The sequence below is a fragment of the Pleurodeles waltl genome, chromosome 9 (assembly GCF_031143425.1).
Source record: "Pleurodeles waltl isolate 20211129_DDA chromosome 9, aPleWal1.hap1.20221129, whole genome shotgun sequence".
In the NCBI taxonomy this organism is placed as follows: Eukaryota; Metazoa; Chordata; class Amphibia; order Caudata; family Salamandridae; genus Pleurodeles; species Pleurodeles waltl.
In genome coordinates, this window is record NC_090448.1 from 870774371 (window position 1) to 870799851 (window position 25481).

Genomic DNA, 25481 nt, shown 5'->3' on the forward strand with positions numbered 1-25481 from the left:
TTTTGGAAGTAGGTCTGTAGTATCTGGGGATGAATTTCCCATTCGTGGATCTGTTGGTGATCTCAACTGAGATTGTCGGCTAACTGGTTTTGAATTCCTGGTATGTATTGCGCTATTAGGCGAATGTGATTGTGAATCGCCCAATGCCAAATCTTTTGTGCTAAGAGACACAACTGTGTTGAGTGTGTCCCTCCCTGTTTGTTTAGGTAATACATTGTTGTCATGTTGTCTGTTTTGACAAGAATGTGTTTGTGGGCTATTAGTGGTTGAAATGCTTTCAACGCTAGAAACACTGCTAGTAGTCCTAACTGATTTATATGAAGTTGTTTCTGCTGAGTGTCCCATTGTCCCTGGATGCTGTGTTGGTTGAGGTGTGCTCCCCACCCTACCATGGAAGCATCTGTTGTGATCACGTATTGAGGCACTGGGTCTTGGAAAGGCCGCCCTTGGTTTAAATGTATAGGATTTCACCATTGAAGCGAGGTGTATGTTTGGCGGTCTATCAACACTAGAACTTGAAGTTGACCCTGTGCTTGTGACCATTGTGTTACTAGGCACTGTTGTAAGGGCCGCATGTGTAATCTTGCATTTGGGACAATGGCTATGCATGAGGACATCATGCCTAGTAGTTTAATCACTAATTTTACCTGAAACTTTTGGTTTGGGTGCATGCTTTATATTACGTTTTGGAATGCTTGTACCCTTAGTGGACTTGGAGTGGCAATCCCTTTTTTTGTGTTGATTGTTGCTCCTAAGTATTGTTGTATTTGACACGGCTGTAAGTGTGATTTTTGGTAGTTTAGTGAGAACCCTAGTTTGTGAAGGGTTTCTATGACATATTTTGTGTGTTGAAGACACTGTTCCTGCGTGTTGGTCTTGATTAACCAATCGTCTAGATACGGGAATACGTGTATGTGCTGTCTTCTGATGTGTGCAGCTACTACTGCAAGGCCTTTTGTAAATACCCTTGGTGCTGTTGTTATCCCGAATGGTAACACTTTGAATTGGTAATGTACTCCTTGGATTACAAACCTTAAGTATTTCCTGTGGGAAGGATATATAGGTATATGGAAGTAAGCATCCTTGAGGTCTAATGTTGACATGTAGTTTTGTTGTTTGAGCAATGGAATTACGTCTTGAAGTGTCACCATGTGAAAGTGATCTGATTTGATGTAAATATTTAATGTTCTGAGATCTAATATGGGCCTCAGAGTTTTGTCCTTTTTTGGTATTAGAAAATACAGGGAGTAGACACCTGTTCCTTTCTGATGTTTGGGTACTAGTTCTATTGCATCTTTTTGTAATAACACTTGGACTTCTAGTTGTAATAGATCCAAGTGTTGTTTGGACATGTTGTGTGTCCTTGGAGGCACATCTGGTGGTAATTGTATGAATTCTATGCAATAACCATGTTGGATAATGGCTAGGACCCACGAGTCTGTTGTTATTTCCTCCCTATTTTTGTAGTAATCTGTGAGTCTCCCCCCACTGGTGTTATGTGTTGGGGATTGGTGACACTGAAGTCACTGTTTAGTTTGAGGGGTTTTTGGGCTTTGGAACTTTCCTCTAGTTTTAGTGAACTGTCCACCTCTGTATTGTCCCCGAAATCCTCCTCTTTGATACTGGCCCTGGTATGTGGGTCTGGTTTGTGAGGTTGAGGGTTCTGTGCTTTGGGCCCGAAACCCCCCTCTAAATTGTGTCTTCCTAAATGTGCCTCTGCTCTGTGGGAAGTAGAGCGCGCCCATGGCCTTGGCCGTATCCGTGTCCTTTTTTAGCTTCTCTATAGCTGTGCCCACCTCCGGCCCAAACAACTGCTGTCCATTAAAAGGCATATTAAGCACCGCCTGTTGGATCTCGGGCTTAAACCCGGAGGTGCGTAGCCATGCGTGTCTCCGAATAGTGACCGCTGTATTCACAGTTCTTGCGGCTGTGTCTGCTGCATCCATTGCCGATCGTATCTGGTTGTTTGAGATACTTTGGCCCTCTTCCACCACTTGTTGTGCACGCTTTTGGAACTCCTTGGGCAGATGTTCTATAGAGTGCTGCATTTCATCCCAATGAGCTCTGTCATATCCTGACAATAAAGCCTGGGAATTGGCAATGCGCCATTGATTGGCCGCTTGTGCTGCAACTCTTTTCCCCGCTACATCAAACTTTCAACTTTCTTTGTCGGGTGGTGGTGCATCTCCAGAGGTGTGTGAATTAGCCCTTTTACGTGCTGCGCCTACTACTACTGAGTCAGGTGTCAGTTGTTGTGTGATGTATACATGGTCTGTAGGGGGAGGCTTGTACTTTTTCTCCACCCTAGGTGTGATGGCTCTGCCTTTGACGGGTTCTTGAAATACTTGTTTCGCGTGTTTCAACATCCCTGGTAACATTGGGAGACTTTGGTACTGACTGTGCGTCGACGACAAAGTATTAAATAAAAAGTCATCCTCAATGGGTTCTGCGTGCAGTGCCACATTGTGAAAAGCCGCTGCTCTGGACACCAATTGCGTGTAGGCAGTACTGTCTTCAGGTGGTGATGGTCTTGCTGGGTAGCAGTCTGGACTATTATCTGATACTGGCGCATCATATAGATCCCATGCATCTGGGTCATCCTGGCTGATCCCTGTGTGCGTTGGCGATTGCATCATAGGGGGGGTTGCAATTGGTGACAGTTGCGGTGAGTGGTGTGGTGATGGTTGTGGCGAAGAGTGAGGTGGAGTTACTGCTTTTGCCACTTTTGCTTGTGGTTGTTTTTCTTTGTCTTGGAAAGCAAGTTTCCTTTTCATCTTTATAGGAGGGAGAGTTCTTATTTTCCCTGTTTCCTTTTGAATATGGAGCCTTCTTTGTGTATAATCTGGCTCCTCTGCTTCTAGCTCTTGTCCAAATTTATGGCCTTGTAGTTGTTCTGAAAGGCCTTGTTCTTCGGAGTAGGAGCTTGTTTTCGGCTCCGAAGCTGGGTGTTTCGGTACCAAAACTTTTTCTACAGTCTTTTTCGGCTCCGAAGCCACTTTTTTAGGTTTCGGTGTGCCGATCTCTCAGTGCCGACTTATCTCGGAGCCGGTCTCTCGGTGTTGAGTCTGGTCTGAGCCAGGTTCTCGGTGTCGAGTATGCTCTGTGCTGGGATCTCGACCTGAGTCGGATGACTTCGACACGTGTGTGCCCTTTTTCGATGCCGATGGATGGTCACCGATTTTACGGGTTAAGCCATGGCCTGCCGGCGGTGGCGTCCCCTGGGCCTTCATGATTTTGACGTGAGTTTTGGCCGGGGCTGGTTTCCTCACGGTTTTCGGCGCCTGCTGTGTTTCGGGCTCGTCCGAGTCAGCGATGGAGAAAGTCTCCTCTTCCTCGACGTCGTGGTGTCCTGACGGCGCCAATGCCATTTGAAGCCTTCGTGCTCTCCGGTCCCGTAGCGTTTTCTTCGACCGAAACGCCCGACAGGCCTCGCAGGTATCCTCTTTGTGTTCTGGGGACAAACACAAATTACAGACCAGATGTTGATCTGTGTAAGGATACTTGTTGTGGCATTCGGGGCAGAAGCGGAATGGGGTCCGTTCCATTAGCCTTGAAGACACACGCGGTCGGGCCGACCAGGCCCCGCCGGGGAATAGAAGCCCCGAAGGGCTACCGGAGCTCTTCTTGATTCGGTGTCGATCTGCGTTAACTAACCCGATACCGAACGCCAACAATACCGTCAAATTTTCCGAGATTTAACTAACTTTCCGAACCGAAACACGGAGCGAAGAGGAACACGTCCGAACCCGATGGCGGAAAGAAAACAATCTAAGATGGAGTCGACGCCCATGCGCAATGGAGCCGAAATGGGAGGAGTCCCTCGATCTCGTGACTCAAAAAGACTTCTTCGAAGAAAAACAACTTGTAACACTCCTAGCCCAACACTAGATGGCGGGATATGCAGAGCATGTGTATCTGCAGCTACACATGCCATCGAACATATATATATATATATATAAAGATTTGATTCTCTCCCTTTCCTTATGTCCCATCCATTTTCTTTAACTGAACATTGTTGTTCTGTGCATGCAGTAGGTTCCTCCTATTTGTGCCAATTCAAAACTAACTTGGCACTAATATTAGCACTGTACATGGAACAACAATGAACAGGACCCTTCTATTTTTTTCCTATAGGCCCAGAGACGTGATTAACAGGAGAAGGGATCTTACTCTTTCAGCAATACGGCTGATTAGAAGTCAACCTCAATCAGTTGGCAACTCCAATAAGAACACTCAGCTTTATATGTCTGGAAATCAATGTCCTCTCAACCAGGAATATTAAACGTGAACTGCTACATTATATTACTAGTGCCTCCATTTTGGTTGAGTTTGTACACCTGTTGACAACTACAATCCTTTCTTTCCAAGACAGGCAAATAGATTGCTGCAAATTCAGGATTTGCTCAGTGCAATGAGTAAATAACAGTCCACAATATGCTGATTTAGTGTGAACTATTATTTTGTTAAGTTTTTAATAGGTAACTAAAATCTGCAGGTCACAGTCTTTTATGGGCCTACATGTATTTCAATCCCCTTCCTTTCCTGCTCCTACATTCACCTTGTTGCACCATCATACCAAAGTGGCACACAGCATGAGCACCTAAAAATCATTGTGAATTGGAACGTAAAACACGTCTTTGCCATGAAAAGAGCTTAATTCATGGGGATCACCGCTAATTCAGTGTTTTCAGCAAACACCTCAAGCTTTCCTAGGGCAACTCCTTAACTGAATATCAGAAAGTTCACTCTTCGTAAACTTAGGAGTAGGGGGGCCTTACTTCCTTGTTGCAAGTTCTCATCTCCAGCCCCTAACAACTGCTACTGACTTGCTACGCATAATTAAGGCTTTTGATATTATGTTATTTTTTCATTTCCATCTGTATTTATCCATATTTATTATTTTTTCAACTTATTGATGTTCATCCATATTCATTTTGTGAAAATGAAAAAAGGAATTTGCAACTTTCCTATTCATTTAAGTCATACCATTAAGGAGACACTTTTATGTCTATTAGATCTTAGTGTGCCTAATATACATATTTAATAAAACATACCTCTACTACAATATAAATGTTTCAGGCTAGGACTATGTTCACATATACAATTATTTTTGCTTCTTTAAAAATGTAATCCTTCTTAGGTCTGGCTGCATAGAGCTTTGGCTGATTGAAGATCACGTCATCAATTCTACAAAACGAAGTATAACATGAAGTAAAGAAGGAGTGAGCTGTGGTTTAGTGTCCTTTAAACATTGACTGTTTTATTGTTTTCCTGGTTTGCCATTGCTAGGATGAGCTGTCTATCAAGGACATAGCGTTTCGCGGATGGTTACACTGCTCCGTTAGAGTTCTCATTTGGTTTTGGCGTTGAAACTCAAACAGTTCATTTGTTAAGCTATAGGCCTGACATGACATAACATATAATTCAGAGTCAGAGTACGTTCTTTGATATTTTCACTTTACTGACACAATGACAATTTAATTGTTGCTTTATGGGTGTTTTGTGTAGGAGGTGTGCTATGTTTGTCTTTAGGAAAGGCTAAGGTCCCCACTGTGCTATTTACTAATCACCCTTATGTGTTCATTTGTTGTAATAATAGCATGCTGTCGGATTTACAGACATTTTTGTTCACAAAGTAAAGGCAGGCATACACATGGGCTTTGTTGAAGTTGCAACTATTATACTGGCCCTATGTTAAAGAATCTACCTTGCAATATTTTGCTATTCATGACTCCTATGTGCACTATTCGCAAAACACGCCTCATCCTCTGGTTCCTTTCCTTAACACTTCTTTGAGGGTACAGCTTAACTCAACAAGTCGCCCTCCTATTAGCACAATTATCCCTAACAAAAAACCATACCTCTTAGCCTTGTCAATGTTAGTTTAACACCATGTGGTCAAGATGCCTAGCTATCCGTGTGATGGTCATGAATGACGGCATGGGGAATGTCAAAGCAAAACCTAATTTCTGTATTTCACCTTTAAAAAAAATTAGAGCAATTGTTTAAAACTGGCGTTGCGTGAAATAAAGTGCTGCATCAAAAAAACACAACATGGAGACTACAGCTGATCGCTAAAGTCCCAAATGTATTTTCTTTTTTGTTTTGACGGTGCTGGTTAGCAAGTAGGGTTGCATATAGCTATATGTGAGTAATGTATTTTTTCTTACCCCTAAATATGGGTGAAAATCATGAATTTTATAACAATTAGTCAGAAAAGTAAACCTGCTGAAAAGAATCGACACACATTTATCATTGTGCATAGAAAAACTCGCAGGGAAAAAACGAGCATGCTTGTTACAAGTTGGCGGGGTTTGATCTCAGCTAATATTAACTTGCAGTGCACTTCAAACTTCGCTAAACTTTTCTGGTACTAAAAACATGTCTGACACCCCGGGTTATTATCGGAGACAGAAAGAGGATTAGAGTTGGGCAGATCATCTTCAAACGTTTGCATGCGTGTCTCTCTTCCCTCTTCCACATCAGCAGTTTAATGTAACACGCTCAGTAAGTTTTTAGGGCAATTAGCACCTCTCCGTTTTAGGGCAGTACAATTTAGAAAACAAGACAGTTTATTTCATAGATACTCCCGCAGTGTTTTTTTGTCGTGAAAAAACTACAAAAGTATGTAAAACTCAAGATGTTCCAAAGGAACCTGGATTTCTGTTAGTATTTTTGAGTTGAAGCACTAGCGAGGAAAGCCAAAGCAATGTACGCACTCGCATAACAAAAACAATGGACACCCTACAATATTCCTGACAACAAATAGGAAGTAATGGTTAAGCAGATCTGCAAACCTGTTCCGACCAGTGGCACCAACAGAACTGCGCTGTGCTGTGGACGCATAAGTAAAATTACATCTTTTTAACGGAAATTAAGGTCCAGAATGTAAATATGGATTACAACAAAAAACGCCCACATTTTAAGCATGTAAATATAGCTTTGCTAATCTAAGCTAGTATGGTCATCTATGAGAAAGGCGTTTGACTTCCTGAGAAGTCAATTAACCCTCAAATTCTAAAAACAAGCATTTGCAAATGCAAAAGGTCTCGTATTTGCTTGAGTTATAACTATTGGCGTTGTGAATGCATAACTGGACTTTTCTTGCCATATAAATTGGTCATCCCTGCCGTATAATTTGGTCCTCTCTGCCACAAAATTCTAGCGGCCCTAAATATAACAAAAGCATATACATTTGCCTTTTTTCTCTATCTGCACAAAAAAATGAAAATGTTGCCATTATTTATTTTATTGTTTTATATTATTATTTTGGGGTTCCCCCCAATCTAGTGTGGGGACCCAGAGATGACCTAGACAGAAACAGCACGTTGTGTGGTGAGTTATGGGCAAAAATGTTTTGAAAAAGAAATGCCCTGCAAAGCATTAGGGGACGAGTTTCCCAGAGTGCAGCGAATATTGTAATATCTTGATTGTAATGCTCAGAACAGCCCCTAGAGAACACCATATTGAAAGCAGCATTTGTTAGAAACATGGTCATGTAACCATATAGTTAGCCCCTAGTGGACCTAACGATATGAAAACAGATTGTCAGAAAATAATGTAGTATAATTATATATGTAGCACCTAGAGGGAAGAGTGCCTTACACATTTTGAGGACTAGCAGGCCTACTGAAATACTAATACAAAGAAGGCCCTTAAATACAAACTACTCCAAGCTGTAAAACAAACGTTCCCGCCATGAGAGAGCTTTAAAAGACATTGAATGGTGAGAGAGGTTTCTATTTTGGCATCCCGCCAACCTAATGTGGGGACCCAAAGATAACCTAGACAGAAAGAGTGTGCCGTGCCTAATGTTTTGATGATGGTCCTATTGCCCTAGGACAGCCACAGGCTGAGTTATGGGCAAGAATGTTTTGAAAAAGAAATGCCTGCAAAGTAGTGAATATTGTTGTATTGGCTCTCCTGCTGTGCAGGGAGAGCCACGTTCAGGATTTCTGTGTTTTTAATGGTTGTAACTGTTCCAATGTGTAGGTTTGCGACTGCTAAGCTTGTGGTAGTCTAGAAAGACAGAGCACCTCCACCTTCGAAAAGGAACACCACTCGGGTCACAGTACAATCCACATTCAGCTTTCTTTCGAATGTTCAATTTGCTACAACTTGCAAGCTAGGTTTGCTGGGTAGGAGCATAAAGCAAAATTATGGGGCCTCACTTGCAGAAGGTGATAAGGGGCCCCTGTGACTCCCACATCTCTTTGATAATCATAAGCTTTAGACTGAATGGGGGAACCCTAAATATTGGGGGCCCTTCAATGTCACAGAGCTGCAGGGGCCTGCATTGTGCCCCTGGTGCTAGGTGTGCCTCACAGTTAATACAGCTGAAAAAAAGCCAAAAAAGCAAATTTGCCATTTTAATAAAAGGCCCGACAAATATGGCCGAAGGCCAAAACTAATAATATATTTACTTGGTTTCCTGTTTATTTCAGTCTTGTACAGCGATAAACATGTCACTTAGCAGCCTCTAAGGCATGTTGCTAGAATAATTGTGAAGGAGAGAGGGTCTAAGTGTGATCTGTTTATTGATCTAGTAGAGTCCAAATCCTGCTCTATGTTGGTGGGAGCAAGTCACAACAATTTTCTCCATTTTTAATGCATTGTGAAATGGTGAAGCATTTAGGTCAACAAACAACAATGAACTACAGACTTTGTTGTAGCAATCGAAGAAAACCAAATAGGGGTCATGTCTATCTTTGGGTGCATTCACTTACCCCAAAATTCTTGGAAGCCTACAGTGCTTTAATCCCTTAACTGCTGGGCCTTTTCCCCCCCCCAGTGCTGAGCATTTTTTGGCTATTTGAGGTCGTTTGTGCTTAGGCCTCCATAACTTTTTGTTCACATAAGCTATCCGTGTCAAATTTGCATCCCAGATTATAAAAGTACACAGAGTTTGTGGATTACCCTGGAGTAGTCTGCGAAAATAACCAAACTGTAGCTCAATTTTGATTTTATGGGGGAAAATATGAAAAAGGTGCTTTGGATAAAAGTGTCTGCTTTTTTACATAAAAATGGCATCAACAAACAGTTTAATGTGCTAAAGTTTCCATCACTCATCTTTCCTATTTTTTGTGCTTTCAACCTACTTCCAGTTTGTGGTGGAAACCAGTGTGAACCCCGTGGGTGATTAAGGAAAGCTATATATTTCCTAAAAGTAGCAAAAATGCAAAAATTCAGCACGGGGTCATACGTGCAGATCCCTCAAGGTTTTCATGAAAGAGCTAACTGATGAAATAAAGCAATATTGAAAACAAGTAGTAAAACTACAGCCATTTGGGGCAATGTTTTCAACTGTAACTTTCTGTCACAATGGCTGATTTACATAAGCAATACACCATTATGTTTGCTAGACCCTTCCCTTTTGGTTGTGGGGACATATAGGGTTTGTAGGTTCTCCAGGGACTGAAGGTAACCAGAGTCAACAACTTAGCTGCATGTACAAACAGTTGTTATTTGTACATCTCTGAATCTATAGGTACTCCCCTTACAAGCAAATTATTTAGGGGTTATTTTTCATTGTGTCTTCTTTTTTTCCTTATACACTGACTTACATTTGGAAGGCACAAATGCAGTGAAATACAATTGGTAATAACAAATATCCTACTAGCCTATGCTTCCACATGTCTCCTGATAAAAATGGTACCTCACTTGTGTGGGTAGGCCTAGTGCCTGCGACAGGAAAGGTCCCAAAATTCAACATGGATACATCATATTTTTCCACTCAAACCAAGGGCAATGTGAGCCCTTGTCTGGGGACTCCTATTGACCTTGGTCTGATCCTTTCTTGATTTGTTACAGTCATGGGCAATAGGCCAAACCACACAAGTGGTACAGCATTTTTATCAGCACAAGTGGGTTAATGCTTGGTGGCAGGAATTTTGTGGATTCCTGCAGATTACGGATGTTTTCTTCACAAAAATGTGAGGAAAATGTGTGATTTCAGGCAACGTTTGAGGTTTTCAGGGCACTGTCGTTAGGAAAAGCTTATGGGATTCATGCAAGACACACCACCCTACAATACAATTGTTGTCTGCTTTTCAAAAATGTCTGTGGCTGGTACGTTTCCATGTGTCTGAACATGGCCCCAAAATCCGCAGCTACCCCACTGCTGATCTCTCCATGTAGAACTTTAGAGCCTTTTGTGTCACGGTTTCTTGGCCCATCCACAGAAGTGAGGAACCATTTTTAACAGGAGCCTTAGGGGAATGCTGTGTGGTAGGAAAGATGTGGCTCCTTACGTATTCCAGGAGCTTTCCTCACAGAAATGTGAGGAACATGTGTGTTTTTATTTTATGTTTGAGGTTTGCAGGGCATTGTGGATAAGAAAATGGTGTGGGATGCATGAGAGGCACACCTCCATGGACTCCCCCAGATGTCTACTTTTCAGAGCTGTCTGGGTCTGGTAGGTTGAATATACTACCCACCCCCAGGAGGGGCAGCATGAACATTGGGCCCGGGGTGGGGTGGGGTGGGGTGGAGCACGTGTCCATGCCAAGGGAGGGCCTCTCTCCCCCTCCCAAAAAATATTACAAGAATCTAGTCCCTAATGTCTAGTGGGCTCTACCCCCGCCCCAACCCCCTGGGGCAGATTGGGGCAATTGTCCCCATCAATCCCCTGGGGGGCGGGGGGAGCAGATAGGCTGCCTGCTTTGTTTTTGGGGTGAGGGCATGACCATGCCAATGGTAGACATTTTTTATTTTTAATATAATCCCTGGTATCTAGTGGGCTTTTTGTTGTCTCACCCATCCCGGTGGGGCAGATCAGGAGCAATTCCTTATTTGCCCTGGGGGGGCAGAAAGACTGATCCCTATTTAGATGGGGTGGGGGCATGGCCATGCATATGGTCGGTAGCCCACACCTCTATATATTAAAAAAAAGCTTTCCCTGGATCACGTTCTACCCAATTGGGGTGGAGAGGCAGATCAGGGGTAATTACTCCCATCCGCACCCCAGGGGGCCAGAAAGACTGATGCCCATTTAAATGGGGAGGGGGCATGGCCATGTCCATTGGGGGTAGCTCCCTCTCCTATTTTTAAAATAATAAATGCTTCTCTGACATCTGGTGGGCTTTTTGCATCCCCAGGGTGGGGCAAAAAGACAACTGTCCCATTTTATAGCGGCGGGGCATGGTTATGCCTATAGTGGCCAGCTACCACCCCTATATTTGAAAAGACTTCCTTTCCCTGGTGTCTAATGGCCTCTCTGCCCCCCCACCCCCTGGGAGCAGACTGGGGGTAAGTACCCCCACCCGGTGGGGGTGGAGAAAGATCAATGCCCGTTTAATCAAGATGGGGCATGGCTATGCCCATGGTGGGCATCCCCCACCCCTATATTAAGAAAATGCTTCCATGGTATCTAGTGGGCTTTCTGCCAACACCCCATGGGGCAAATTGTGGCTAATTACCCCCATCATCCCCAAGGGGGACAGAAGGACTGCTGTCCCAGTTAAAAGGGGTGGGTGCATGACCATGCCTGTAGTGGGCAGCCCACACACCATAATTTACTAATAATGCAGTTCCCTGGTGTCCTGTGGTCTCTCTGCCTCTCAGGGAAGCAAAGCGAGGCTAAGTACCCTGATGCTCCCCGAGGGGGGCAGAAAGACTGCTCCAGGTAAATATATTGGCCCATCCCTGGTGGCTAGTGGGTAGATCCCTGCTTGAGGATTACTCTCATGTGGTGATCTCTAAGCAGGGATCTACTGGGAAGAGGTATAATTGAAAAGGGGAGATCACCCCCTTTCCAACAATACCTCATTCTCCCCAATCAGTGCTCGGGCTGAGATATGCGCCCGATCACTGGTGCAGTGAAAGTAAAATGAGCCATTTGGTTTGTTTTATTTTCACTTTACTGTAATGCAGTGCGCCAATTGTCATTACAGTAAAAAACAAAAAATAATAAACACCCAGGCTGGTCTGGAAGCTCTTCCTGAGCAGCCTGAGCTTAAGGAATAAAAGACTCCCCAAAAGGGCATTTATTTATTTCCCCAGTGTCGAACAACTGGCGACATACCCAAAGGGCTAAAGTCAATTTGAGGCAAAATTTTAAATAAACGCAATAAGGCTGCACAAGTAGAGTGAATGGTATGTATATAGCATTGACTACTCAGTCGGGCCTGATTCTCAAACTGCACTCAGAGGCTTTTGTTTATCGAAAGTAGTAAACTTACTGAAAAGTGTAACTTACCTTTTTGAATCAGGCCCTCATTTGTCAGGTACCTAACGTTCGGAATCCTATAAGGGTAAACAGCCTTTTATTTCTCTGAGGTCAATAGAATAGGCAATGTTCATGTGGACTCGTGCACCACATCACTGATCATTTTGTAATGTGCATGTTATATACATGTAATATATTGTATTTATTGTATTCCAGATACTCGATGTGGGCACTATTTAGAGATTGGTGGATGCAGACATTATCATAAATTGGCAGATGTTTTCTGTTCGTCCTGTTTTGGGTCCCATTTTCTTCAAACTCTAAGCAGATTCCACAGTGTGGCCCTAGCTCCAGGGAGCAGAGGATATATTTCAGTACATTTTATTATAGCAGGATCATCTCTATCAAGAGGTGCTATACATTTAACACTATAGTGTGTAGGTCCCGTCGGACATCGAGTTACAGCAATCAGGATGTAAGCAGGTGTGGAAGAGGAAGTTGGGACATTAATATTTAATTCTGCCAGTCCCATCGAAAAAAATCACACAGTAAGACTGAGCTTTACATACTGATATTACACATTTTTACACTACATGTCATCCATTTTCAGCCACGGATAAGACGTGATGTGCCCAGAAGCTTGCATCAGAATCAAGCCTCTAGGTTGCAAGATCACCAATTTAGCCACTTGAACAAAACTGCACTGTAACACTGACCAACAGAGAACACTGAAACGGCTTTTATATGCCTAACTAGGTCTTACATCCCACTACCTCCTTGCAACGCAAACTCCAACAAGCATTGGCAAAGCCAACAGGTCTTGCCTTTGGGCCATGGCTTTTTGGAATACTGTTTAGCATTGGTTGAAAAACAAAATAACAAAAAGGGACAATGATGCAGCGACTTTGGCAATTGTGTTAATCTCTAGTCGCACATATGTGTAACTATGCATGTGCATGCTTACAGAATAAAGTGGGCAGCATTTTCTTTTTTTGACTGATATTAGATGGCAGGTTCCACTTAGATCAGTCAATAAAAAAGAGATTTTAACAGCATGAAAACACATTTGTTTAAAGCACAGCGTTGTGCAGCAAACAGCAGCAGCTATGCCCTTAAAATAAAGCTAAAAAAAATAAGTAATGCCTACAGGGGGAGGGAGGATGAAATGTGGGGGTCGGGTAAGCAACAGTGGCTAGAAGAAGTATTTAAAATACAAGTAAACCCAGGTGAGGGAGGAGGGTAAAATCAATACACTAGAGAAAAGCAACACGAAGCAAGGAGGGCACAGGGAGAATTAGATGAGAGAATGCAGCACAGGACGGTGAGCTTGGGAGAATCGCATAGCGGTGCGAGTTGAAAAACAAGGTACTCTCATGGACTGCTTAACCAAAAATACAAAATAAAGTTCCCTAAAATGAATCGATGGAAAAATACAAGTCGGCCAAGAAAAAGGATGGTAAAGAGGCTGTGTTGCAGGGAATTGACAAACACAAGATGGTAAGAGGAAAATTTCCAAATAAGAAGCAAACAAACAAGTATGGCAATAAATGTAACCAATGGTAAGCAATGAGCACAATGTAAGTTCTTGGAAAGCTCACAATAGATCTTTCGCAAGGAGACAACTTGAGCTGCCTGGTAGACCAGACCTAAACATGAGCAGTATTTTTTAATACTGGCAGTAGCGCTAAAATAAAAGGTGCCCCTCTTTTAGTCTCTAAAAATGTATATAATTTTGAGAAAAATAAAATACCTCAAGATGAACACCCTCTTAGAAAACAACTTAAGCATAAATAATGTGTGACAAATGAATACATAGTACTGCTTTCTGAACATGCATTATTTTATCTTAAATTTGCATCCTTGTATGGGGACAGTTCTTCCATCTTGTCAAATCCTGCATAAGTGTGAAGCAAGTCAATACATTAGACTGAGTCTGCAATAGTTAAATTAAATTGCTTACTTTGGCTGGGGCAATTCATTATATGCGTCTTCACATCCCAGGGAGCTTGTTTGTTTACAGTTTACATGTCATGAATTTAGAGGATATGCATGTGATTGCCCTTGTGGGCCAAGTCGGACCTGAAATCAGTAAAAAACAAAACACAAACCAATATGCGGTTGTCTGGGTTACTCATGTAGGACAGAAGATAATTGCCACACTATTCAATTTTTCTAATTATATTAGGCCTTTGACGTCTGCCTTTTTGCCACATGTGACACGCAACCAAAATAGCCTGGCGTACCAAGTGATTGACGTGTGCGCTGCCAACATCTGTGACGGTGCAAACCCGTTCTGCATGCTCTTCTGTTAACCATTCCGTTGATTAAAGACAATGTTATCAATAATTAATCAACAATTAGAAAAGCCAGACTTCTCGTAAATTATTAAATTTGCACCAATCTGTCTGGGCAGGTTTCAGCCTCGACGGCTTCATGAGGTGGTTGTGAACATTTGCTGGAGCGCACATCACAAAATGAATGTATTGTCTCCTGGTGTGCAAATACTTAGGGCAAATGGCACCTGCTTTACAGCCTTATTTGAGTGCCCCTGCACCAATCATGGGGTCAGTAACCCAGCGGCTACCTTCTCACATTTCCAGAATTATTGTAGCTTAAGTTAAATATGCAAACAGACTGTAGTCCTCAATCCTTGTTCCCCAGTTGCTAATGAGAGTTGGCAGGACCATTGGTTGGCGAATTCAGATGCAAGTTCCTACGACCCAGATATCATGACTGTCAGCGGCCTCTCCCATAATGCACCCCTGAAACTTAGTACCCTAGTGGAACCAAGTTTATCCAAAGAGTCAAAATCACCCAACCCTTCCTTCGCAGAAAAACAATGCCCAAAGCGCACATCCTTATTTTGTGTGTAGCACTAAACCATGTAAGGAGATTTGTATCAAAACCTCAGAAGAGGCTAGGACGTCACGGCTTGGGCATTGTTCATTATTTTGACAGCCCTACAATCCCTATATGTAAATACAAAATTATTAGTGTATTTTTAAATACATAGGTCATAGCATTCAGTTTATCGTGTGTTATGCTGTGTTACACTATATCGGTTATATCTATTACCACCTTCAGAAGTAACACAGACTGCTCATCCTATCTAGCTTTGGAGATTGAAGCATGTATAGGGGTGCCATACTGGGAGTGCAATAGTTTCTGCTCCCCCCCAGGCCACGACAAAACGAATCACATTAGGAGTATCACATGGTCACAACCGTGCCCCGACAATCTTTATTTGACATCCGTGCAATTGGGAGGGTTTGTGATGCCAGGCAGAACAGGGAGGGGTCAATTATACAATGGTGGGTGTGCAAGGAAGGAGTGGTGATTTGTTCGTACTACCACAGTGTGTACTGGGGTAATAGCATCATGATCAGCGGAGTCAATCTACCTCCTCCATCAGATTACCTAAGTGATAGCTTCTATTCCTAATGGTGGTAAATTAGTCTCTAACTCTAAACTGTCTTTCTCCCAGCAGCGCTGATGGAGGCCTGTATGACACTCGCAAAGGACTACGTGGGTGGGTGCTGCTCAGCTGAACCCCACTGCAGCCCCAGAGGGGTGAGAGACCCAGGGCTTAACTTTAGTCAGTGGTTTCCAGTGCTCAGCACCGGCAGGAGCGGCTTGCGGTGCTTTCTTGGGGCGGGCGGCTCGTGGGGGATGGAGTGCTGGGGGGGGGGGGGGGGGGGCGGCGTGCGAATTAATTGAAAAACATTTTTTTTGCTGCAGCTGCGCCACTCCTTTCCTGCAGTACATGTGCAGGCTCATAGCAGCGTTCAGATTGGCTCGGAGTGCACAGCCAGGGAACTCCAGGCAAACTGGGAGCCTCTGCATGCTCTCTCCAGCCCGGCAACTGTGTTGCTGGGCTGGAGACAGCCCAGGGCGCATGTGTGTTTGGACGGCCAGCCAAACATACATGCGCATTGAGGGGGAGTGCTCTCCCATCATAGCCAGTGGCTCTGCCCATTTACTTATTTATTATTGTTTTGTAGTAAACGTTTTGCAGCTGCTGCTGCCGGCAGGGGGGGGTGACGTTCGTCTGCTGTAGTGGAGGAGCCGAGCCTGAGCATCGCACGTATGACAGCTGCCACATGGTGGCAATGTTTGTGTAATTTTGAGATGAGAAGAACAACAGTTGGTTATTAATTCAATTTATAGTAAAAACAACTAATACCTGCTGCCCAAGCCTTTCTTATTTCTTTGGGGGCCTCGAACAGTCGGAGTTGTCACTCTTGTAGCAGTATGCTTGTTAGTAGTTGTGTAGGAATTGTCATTGGCAATGCTGGCCATAGGGTGGTACAAGCTGCGGTGGGCTCCTGATGAGGGACCTGGCACATTTTTTTTTTTAAACAAATTAAACACTGGGGAGGCCCACACTGCCGGCCATTCACCAAATTATAGGCAGACAGCTGGTGATCCATTGGGGATGCCGGTGCTACTCAGACTGTGCACTGCGGGATTACCCTCTGCAATCCCTTTGCACCAAGGTATACAACCAGTAAAGTACTCTCAAACACTCCAATGGAGGGTTTATTTCTTACCGCAGCCTAAAATATTTCTCTACATTTAAAACAGAAATACCACAGTACGTCTCAAGCCTCCCGCTCCAATGCGCATTAACGGTTTATTTTTTAGTTTACAACCACCAAGCATTTTTCCTCTAGAGACCTAACTACAAATGATTAATGAACAAAATCTTGGCAAGAACGGTGACAAAACCATTTCACGCAAGAGAACAAACCAAGGCAGTGTATAAATGCAGTCAATCAATCTAAGGCCACAAACGTTTGAAAAGCAGACTGGTAAGATAGGACAATAGGAGGCAACTGCATGGGGAGGGCGTCTGAATGGCGTAATATGCCCTTACACTCTCTGCCCTTGCTGTCTTCCTGCATTTCTTCAGTGTAGCTTAAGAACCAACAGGACCACCAATGGTCCTACGGTGCATTTTAAGCGAGATGTAGCATAATATAACATCATTTGTAGACAGAGGGAATAGTGTTTCTGTGACAAACCTCTGTACTTTATAAATATTACCTGAAGTTATGAACTTTACATTACTCAAAGAATAGGGGACAGTTGGTATTACAGGCAGGCAAGCTTTTAAGATCTAGGGGCCTCACTTAGTTTGGCAGAGTGAGGGTGCTGTGGTAGATCGGCGAGGCTGCAGCCTTACCAAACCAACAGTTCCTCCATCTCATTTAGGGGTGGGGAACCAATAGGGTCCGAAGAAGGAGCCCTAACTGGCTTGGAAACCTATGACGCGTCCTACCCATCACAGGGCTCCCTGCACGTATGCACTAGAAGGTTCACTCTATTTACTGTGGGCCTTTCAACATTTATTTTTCCTGCCTGAGCCCACCATGAAAGATAAGGCTGTGTGTTAGTTCAGATCATAACCCTATAACAAGTGAAGTCAAATGCGTGGATAATGAGACCTAGTGAACAGCTTTTTTTCTTGGGGTTGGCCTTCTGGAGGATGATCTGTTCTGATTGAAAGAAGGCGTGGGAAGGATCATGTTTCATCTTCAGCTTCCCGATGAGAGAGGTCATCCGTCGTAGCCCAAAGAATAGTCGCAGAATAGAGTAAAACGGTGTGAAAACAGTGTCAGGGCAGGAGGTCTCATTGCAGCAGAAAACCAGAATTATTTTGAGGGATTTCATGTGTTGAGTCAAGATCTCAATTACAAGAAACTCAAGGCTTCTGACCCGGGAACTGCACACTTCTGCACTGCATTCACTCAAGGCCTCTCGTCATCCAATTTACTGTTTCACAGTGCCACCTTCTTAAAAGTCAACTGATCCTCAACTTAAAGATGGTCAAAATCCTATTATAGCCAAAGTGTTGTGAAAGAGGTAAAGTGGCAGCAGTCCTGGAGAGTAAAAAAATCCATTAAAGACATTTAAAAAAAGTCTAGGATAAAAAAAATTCTGCCTGTGTTTGAAGTTGCAAAGGCAGCAAAAATATGAAAGTTAAATTATCTAGAGTACTTTAGAGTACAATATTAGTGAGATTTCCAAGCGATATTAAGTAAGCAGATTCTGGGTTACAGAGGGTATTACACTAATTACACTATCTGGAGTCTACTTGCACTTATATCCCCTTCCCAGTAAAATTTCGATTTTGCGATTTTAGGCTCCTGTTAACTCTACTAGGAGACACCAGTACTCTGACAATCGTGACTCAAAGGCAGCAATGGCAATATTTTAGAAGTCAATTAAACGAAAATCACCTACTGCAGCACCACCGTACACCTAAAAAAGTATAAAAATGTGAGTCTGTAGAAGGCATACTACAAAATATACTCTCTTAATGTGGCCTAGTTCAGCCAGGAACCTAGAGGATCAAAACCATTCCCTTTGCGGTTTTCAGAATAACTCCATCAGCAAACCTCTCTGGAGATCTAGCTTCAGTGCCTGGGCGGAGGCAAATATCACAAATATGCACAGGCTTTTGCCCATCCTAAATCAACAGTGAGACAGCAGCTTCACAACTGAACAGCAAGCACCATTCACAGCAAATAAATTGGCAACAAGCCACAGCCCCACGACCCTATCCCATTCCTAATCTAAGATCCTTTTCTCTGGGAACCCAGCAACTGGCTCTGTGTTCCCTCTCCAGCACAAGCAATAAACAATGAATACAAAGTATAAGAAGACTCAGAAATTAAACTTACCAACTTCAGTTGGACTCCATTGAAACTGAGAGTAACCACCAAGTCTCGTGTTCGCGCCGTGATGACACAATGTGCTACACAGGTCTGTACAGGACATGAAGAAACACAGAATTTATCCTTTCTTGTACTCAGTTTGTAGCCTAAGCTAGGATTCATCCAACAACTTAAACATCTTTAAAAGCTAACTATGTGGTAGTATCTAGAACAGGCTTCTCCGGCGAGTAGCTCGTGAGCTACTGGTAGCTCTCCAACTGCCCAGAAGTAGCTCTCCTGAGTCTAGTATACTAAATTAGAGGACTTTGCTTAACTGAATTAATATATGTATGCCACAATTGAAAACTGTGTATTCACATTGAGAATGTGTGTATTTACAGAACTAAGCAGATGGTTGAATTTCCAAAATATATTTTAAGTTGATATCTGAGTGATGAACCTCCCCAACACCCCTTGATTTATTACTATTATTATTAGCTTGGTGCCAGGGACATTTAAGCTATAGCTATAATGTATTACCCACATAAAGTAATTCCAAAGTGACATAGCCTCTTTTGTTACTGCTGGCTACCCTGCCTGATGCAGAGGTGATCACTATGGGTAATTTTAGATAAGGTGGCAACTAACATAATCCTGTCTGATGTAATCACTGTTACAACACTAAAAATATTAGTAGTTCAGAATGATTTTTATTGATCATAAGTAGCTCTCACAACAGAAAAGGTTGGAGACCCGTGAACTAGACATACAAAAGCCTTGTCCAATTCAACGTAATTACACTCCATATAAGAAACCTGCTCCTACGGATAAGAGAGTAGGCAATCCAGGAAACTGACCTCCAATATTTTTAGCTCGTGAATGAATTCTAAATGAGTTGACAACTGCAATCTACCAACAAAAGGAGAAGGTCTCACTAACATCTGTAATGAAACAATGCAGAACATCACAGACTAACTATACCATTGCAATAATAAGTGCCTAAAGATTTTAAAATAGTTAAAGTTAGTATAAAGTGAATGGACCAAATACTTTGCAGTCAAAAGACAAACTTGTGTACCAAAAGCCCTAAAGATGTAGTCACAAATCTATAACCCAGGAAATACACATTTTTCTCATGCAAAAAAAGGTCAGCTGCTACTAACTCCCAGAAACAATGATGTCTTAGAGTAATAAAAACAGCGATTCACCGCAATCAGTGCCACGAAACGACCCGCTAACATCCAGTGTTTCTTCTTAGAAAAGACAGTTTCCCCTAACACGTCTCTAGTAATGCACATAACGATGTAACAACAAAAATTGCACAACTGTTTCCAAAAGGCATGTTACTTTTTCAGGTCTATTAATCACTCTGAGATTACTCCTTCACTGATGTATAATAACCTATTTTTTACATTAACGTTGGGTCTTTTTTCTTTGGGGATGACTGAAAAGATTCTTGGATTTTCTATTTTTCTCTTTTTTTGCCAGTAATCCTTATCTTATCTGGACACACTTACCTGACCCAAACCCTATATTAATTGCTATTGATACCTTTGGCGTATTTCTGAATTTAGTCTCAGCACTGACGCTAGGTTCGCCCTCTACTAGCCCTTACTACGCAAACTTAATCATTACACTAAACCTAGGCATTCCCTCCTCTCTAATTCTAACATATTCAATACCTCTAACCCTAGCCAACATTTTCCCCTTACTGTTACCCTACACCACACCCTTAATATAACCCTAATTTACATATAAAGGTTTCTGTTTCCAATGTGTTTTGGTCATGTGATTTGTGGCCTACCAAGGTTTCTGCCTCAAGATAAACATGCCACCAATAATGTACTCCTACAGCCATCTGACACGTGTGAGCTAAGTATGTATTATCTCATTACAACCCCCACCCCACAACAGAGATCCAGGCAAATGCTTGACATGAATTCTTACATAATGTCACTTATTACCCAGGAAACCCTTGTTCTCATGAATCATCAAAAAGAACTGTAGGTCGACTGGCCAACACAAACACTACCCATCACTGATGTTTCTATACTCACAAGCTTCCACCCCGAGAGTCGAAAATATTCCTCAATAATGCCACTCATCAAAAGATCATCAATGGACCAGGGAAGGACTTGGTGACGGCTCGTAATCTGAGCAGGCAGGCCACACATGCACACACACATCTTGTAATCAACCATCTACAAGCACACTCACATGCAAGCGCTAAACATTTTTCAAAAACTTACTGGGCTGCATCAGTGATCTCAGGTGGCAGAAGGGAAGCCTTCGAGGTTCCTGGAGGGTTGGGACTGCTGCCTCCTCAATGGTCAGCCAAGGAGAGGAGGCAGCAGTGTCCTACTAGTCACAGAGTGGGATGGGTTCAGTTAGAGTTGCGACCCCACTCCACTCTCTGACACGGTGTCACTGATTGGCACACAGCTCTGTGCACTTCTAGGCTTATAATGAAGCGTCCAGGTCCTAGTCTATCTGTGACGTGCCCATTCGACATGAGGGGGAGAGCCTCAAGGCTTTTTGCAGGTCTAAGGTCACACCCAAAGGGCTGTGAAATTCTCAGCCCGGGAAAGTTCACCTCGGGCAGCCAGGCGCCTGCAAATTTAGTGCATGTGTACCCCCTGGCTGCCTGACATGAACATAAAGAGTACCTGTCAGGTTGACCTTTGCTGAGCCTGAAAGACAGTCTTTAGGTATGCCAAAAAGAGGGGGGGGGGCAGGGCCTCTCCGCCCTTAAGGAGGGGCAGCAGCCGGAATGACTATTATTTGCCAATACCAAGCATGTTTCCCAACTGAACTTCAAAGCAAGGCAGAAAAGAACCCATAAACTTAGTTTAGAAGGTTATGATTTACCTGTTGACTGGTAAACTGGATAACAGTACAAAAAAGGGAAAGACTATGCCCTCCTCAACATAATACACTCAAAAGGCATGGAGCATTGGGGATCTTACTAGTACAGCCACTAAACAGGCAAACTGGATGGCCCTGTTCATTGTCAGTGTCTATGATTTTATATATGTTCTATTACATCCAAGTAAAGGCCCGGGATCTTAGAGAACTTCGCCAGACACTGACCAGTGGAGCTCTCTGGCCTAGTGGTGAACATCAAGACTCCCTGCATTCCATCTTGTATCATTTATGTTCATTAAAAGTGAAAGAAATGACAACACACTGTATGTTTTCTCAGCCAAAGATTATACTTCTAGTACTATAAACAGAAGAGAACATAACTTAAACAATACACTGTTTAATAGGATAAAGGAGTACACTGCATTTCCCATCATCTCTCTGCACAGGAAGTTACATTAGTGGCTTCCTGCCAAAAACATCTGTAAAAGAATAAGCCAAGCAAGAAAACTTTATTTCCCATCTTTAATCTGCAAAGGAAGTCATGGCCTTGGATTCCCACCAAAAATATCTTTAACAGATGCAGCAAAGCAAAATGACTTAATTTCTTATCATCCATCTGCACAGTAAGTCACACACCACTGGATTTACCATCATACATATGGACAGGAAGTAAAATCAATGCATTTCCCATCATCAATCTACACAGGAAGTGACATCACTTCCGCCTTCTTCCTGCTTCAATCAACCTTTCAAGGTAATCCTACCATCTTGGAGTGCCCAGCAAAGGATGCATGTTTGGGTTCTCTCAGGGCTGAGGAAGGCCTTGGGCTAGAATCCTGGTTCCGCTAATACTAATTAATACAAAGTAAGATAACATTAAGTGCCTCATCCAGCACCTATACTGTGAATCCCCACAATCACACCCAGATCTAGGCAACCCAGATGCTAGCATAAGAAAGAGAGAGGAGCACTCATATCAGTATTTTCTTAAAGTCTCTTTCAATAGGAAAACTTATATAAGGACTAATAGCTCATATATAGTTAGGACATCAAGTTGTGTAGAACTTCAGTCAATAGCAATGAGTACCACGGAACAGACGCCAATCAAAGTGTTAATTCTCTATTGCTTGCTAGCACTGAACATGGACACAGTGTTAAAATGCGAACATGAACACAGCCAATGTGTTTCGTCCCGAAACATAGGGACTTCTTCATGGCCCCTTAATAATGAAAAGGGAATATCGCAGTGTAACTTTTGCTCGTATTCCCTTTAATATAATTTCCAAAGGGTTCACAATGCCCACCTAAGATTATAGGCATGGGTTTTGTTACGTTTAGGTATAATCCTCCAATCTTGAGTTCATTCTGGCTTCCTGACCCAAAACAACAGTCAGCATTCAGCCTAGTGTCTACTTCAATATGCGCACTAGTTCATAAAACCTAGATGCTAGCATACGCACAACACATAGATCCTACCTTGTACACACTAGCACACACCCTCAAATTATAGAACTCACATTTCAACTTATGCTCTTTGACACTTGCTCTGCAGTACTCCACACACCAGCATTTCCAAACTTCATCAACTATCACGAGTTTGATGCTAACTTCACCACAGAAATATGGTTCACCCGCAAATCCTTGCACATTCTAGACGCTCGTCTTGCTGAAGCATTCATTGTGTGGACTGCACACATAAGAAGACAGGAGGACTCACTGTCCTTCTGATCCTGCATGCTAGGCAAGGAAGTAACACACAACTCCATGGAACTGCTGAGATGTCATTTTCCACTATCTGAAACTCAGGCTGCTAAATTCCATCTCATCTACAGGCCTCTCAGACAGAACAAGGACAACATTAATTAATTCTATGATCTCCTCAACACATTGTCCATCTGACATGCCCACACTACCCTTTTGGGTGACTTTCACCTCCTAGATAACACAAGTTTCAAACTCATCAACACCATCAATGTGCTGCAGTATGGAACACAACTAACACACTCCAAAGGCCCCATACCTGTCCTTGTCTTCTCATCATCACCAACAAACCAATCCAAAACACCCATACTCTCAGACTGGATTGACCACTTTGCCATCCCTGTCTCTCTTGGACTAGACTGACCACTTTGCCATCTCTATCTTACTGCTCAGCGTCCTACCACAAAAGAGCAGCTGAACCCTGCAGGTCCTTCAAAGATTCTCCATAGACAAGCTAATACTTGACCTTATCTACCACCATATCAACTCCAAGTCTGATGCCAACACCCTTATAAACAACTTCAATACTTTTGGAAAATTATTTGAACATCCACACTCCAATTAAAAGACCACAAGTGCAAGCTAAAGCCTTCAGCACCCTGGTACTCCAAAGACCTTAGTGACAATAAACAAACCAGTAAAGCATGTGCCAATTAATAAAATTGATACAATAAGCAATAAACAGCATAGTAAAACATAATTGCCTAAATTAGTTACAAAGTAAAGGTGTTAGCATAAAGGTAAATAATTTAAAACCATGACAAGTTAAAACTAAATAAAATGGTAGCCTTAAATGGGAAGCAATGGGCGGAAGTCATTATGACACCCTATTTTCTAGATGCTTCATTGCATTGTGCCAATGCCTATGACATTGCCCTGCCTCGCCAAGCCGGCTCGCTTGGAAACAATAACTCAAGGTCACTTGGCAGTTTGAGATTCTATGATGGAACAACTTCGGCCTCACTAGAGTGCGGCATAAGGTAATTAATTCTGGGCAGCAGCATAGATGATGAAGGATGGCTTCTCTTTGACAGACACAAAGCCAACAAGGTGTTAAACCATGGCTATTTAGCCAGTTGGGTCGATACTTGAATACTGGTAGGACCATTAGTCTGGCACATAGTATTAAGGTGGTTGGAGACCGCAGAGGCTCCGCCAGCCACAGACCGCCATATTATGACTCCTGGAGGCTCTCCTCCATAAACTGGGTGGTGAACCGCCAACAGCCATACTGGGGGTACGCGGTGCAGTGGAGGTTGCTCCACTTTCACCGCCACTCCAACACAACACCACCACGCCTATTACAGCTTAGTAATAGGCATGGTGGTGTTGTGGTGACGGGGCGTTGGTGGCGGAGCAAGCACCATGGACCCCGTTCCCTCCCGGACTACCACCGCGACCACCAGGTAAGGGGATTGACCGACAGTGGACGGGGGAGGTGTTGGTATATGCATGCCTGAGTGCATGTTTGGATTTCTGTATTGATGCGTGTATGAATGCGTGTTGGGATGTATGAGTGAATGCATGTATGGTTGCGAGGGTGGGGGCAGTTGTGTGGGGTGTGCCTGTGTGCGGGTGCATGCATGGGTGTTGTGTGTGTGTGTGTGTGTGTATGTCTGCGGGTGTGCGCCTGTATGAGGGGTGGGGGTTAGTGTATGGAGTGGGGGGCTTGTGTTTGTATGGGGGTGGAATCAGGTGCTTGCTGGAGGGGGGGGGTGGCGTGAGGGACCTGCCTACCGGTGACAGGGAAGGAATTACCTGTTACCTGTAGCCCTACTGCCATTATTTTCGTGGCGGGCTACTTCAGTGGAAAACATGGCGGTAGGTCGGGTCACAATACTGCCGGCGGCACTCTGGACAGAGATCAATATCTCCAGACCGGCGGTTCATACCGATGTAGCGGTATGAGTGGTGTTGTGGCAGTTTGCCAGCGGCAAACCCACCACAGTCATAATGTGGTGGCATGCACCGCAAGCCTGTTGGTGGTGCTGCCGGCACTTTACCCTGGCGGTCTGAAGCCTGCCAGGGTC

At 43.3% G+C, this 25481-nt stretch overlaps 1 protein-coding gene across 5 annotated transcripts in view; it reads right to left on the minus strand.

Moving 5' to 3' along the window:
* Nucleotides 1-25481, minus strand: part of FOXN3 (forkhead box N3) — a 648650-nt gene that overhangs the window by 345230 nt on the left and 277939 nt on the right. Inside the window, exon 4 of one of the 5 annotated variants that reach the window (XM_069208155.1) lies at nucleotides 14127-14245. The exons of 3 other annotated variants lie outside the window; for them this stretch is intronic. The gene's annotated coding sequence lies outside the window, so the exon portion shown is untranslated. Of the gene's footprint in view, nucleotides 1-14126; nucleotides 14246-18852; nucleotides 18938-25481 lie in introns of those variants that run through there. One more of the 5 variants, XM_069208158.1, reaches the window with a different exon arrangement.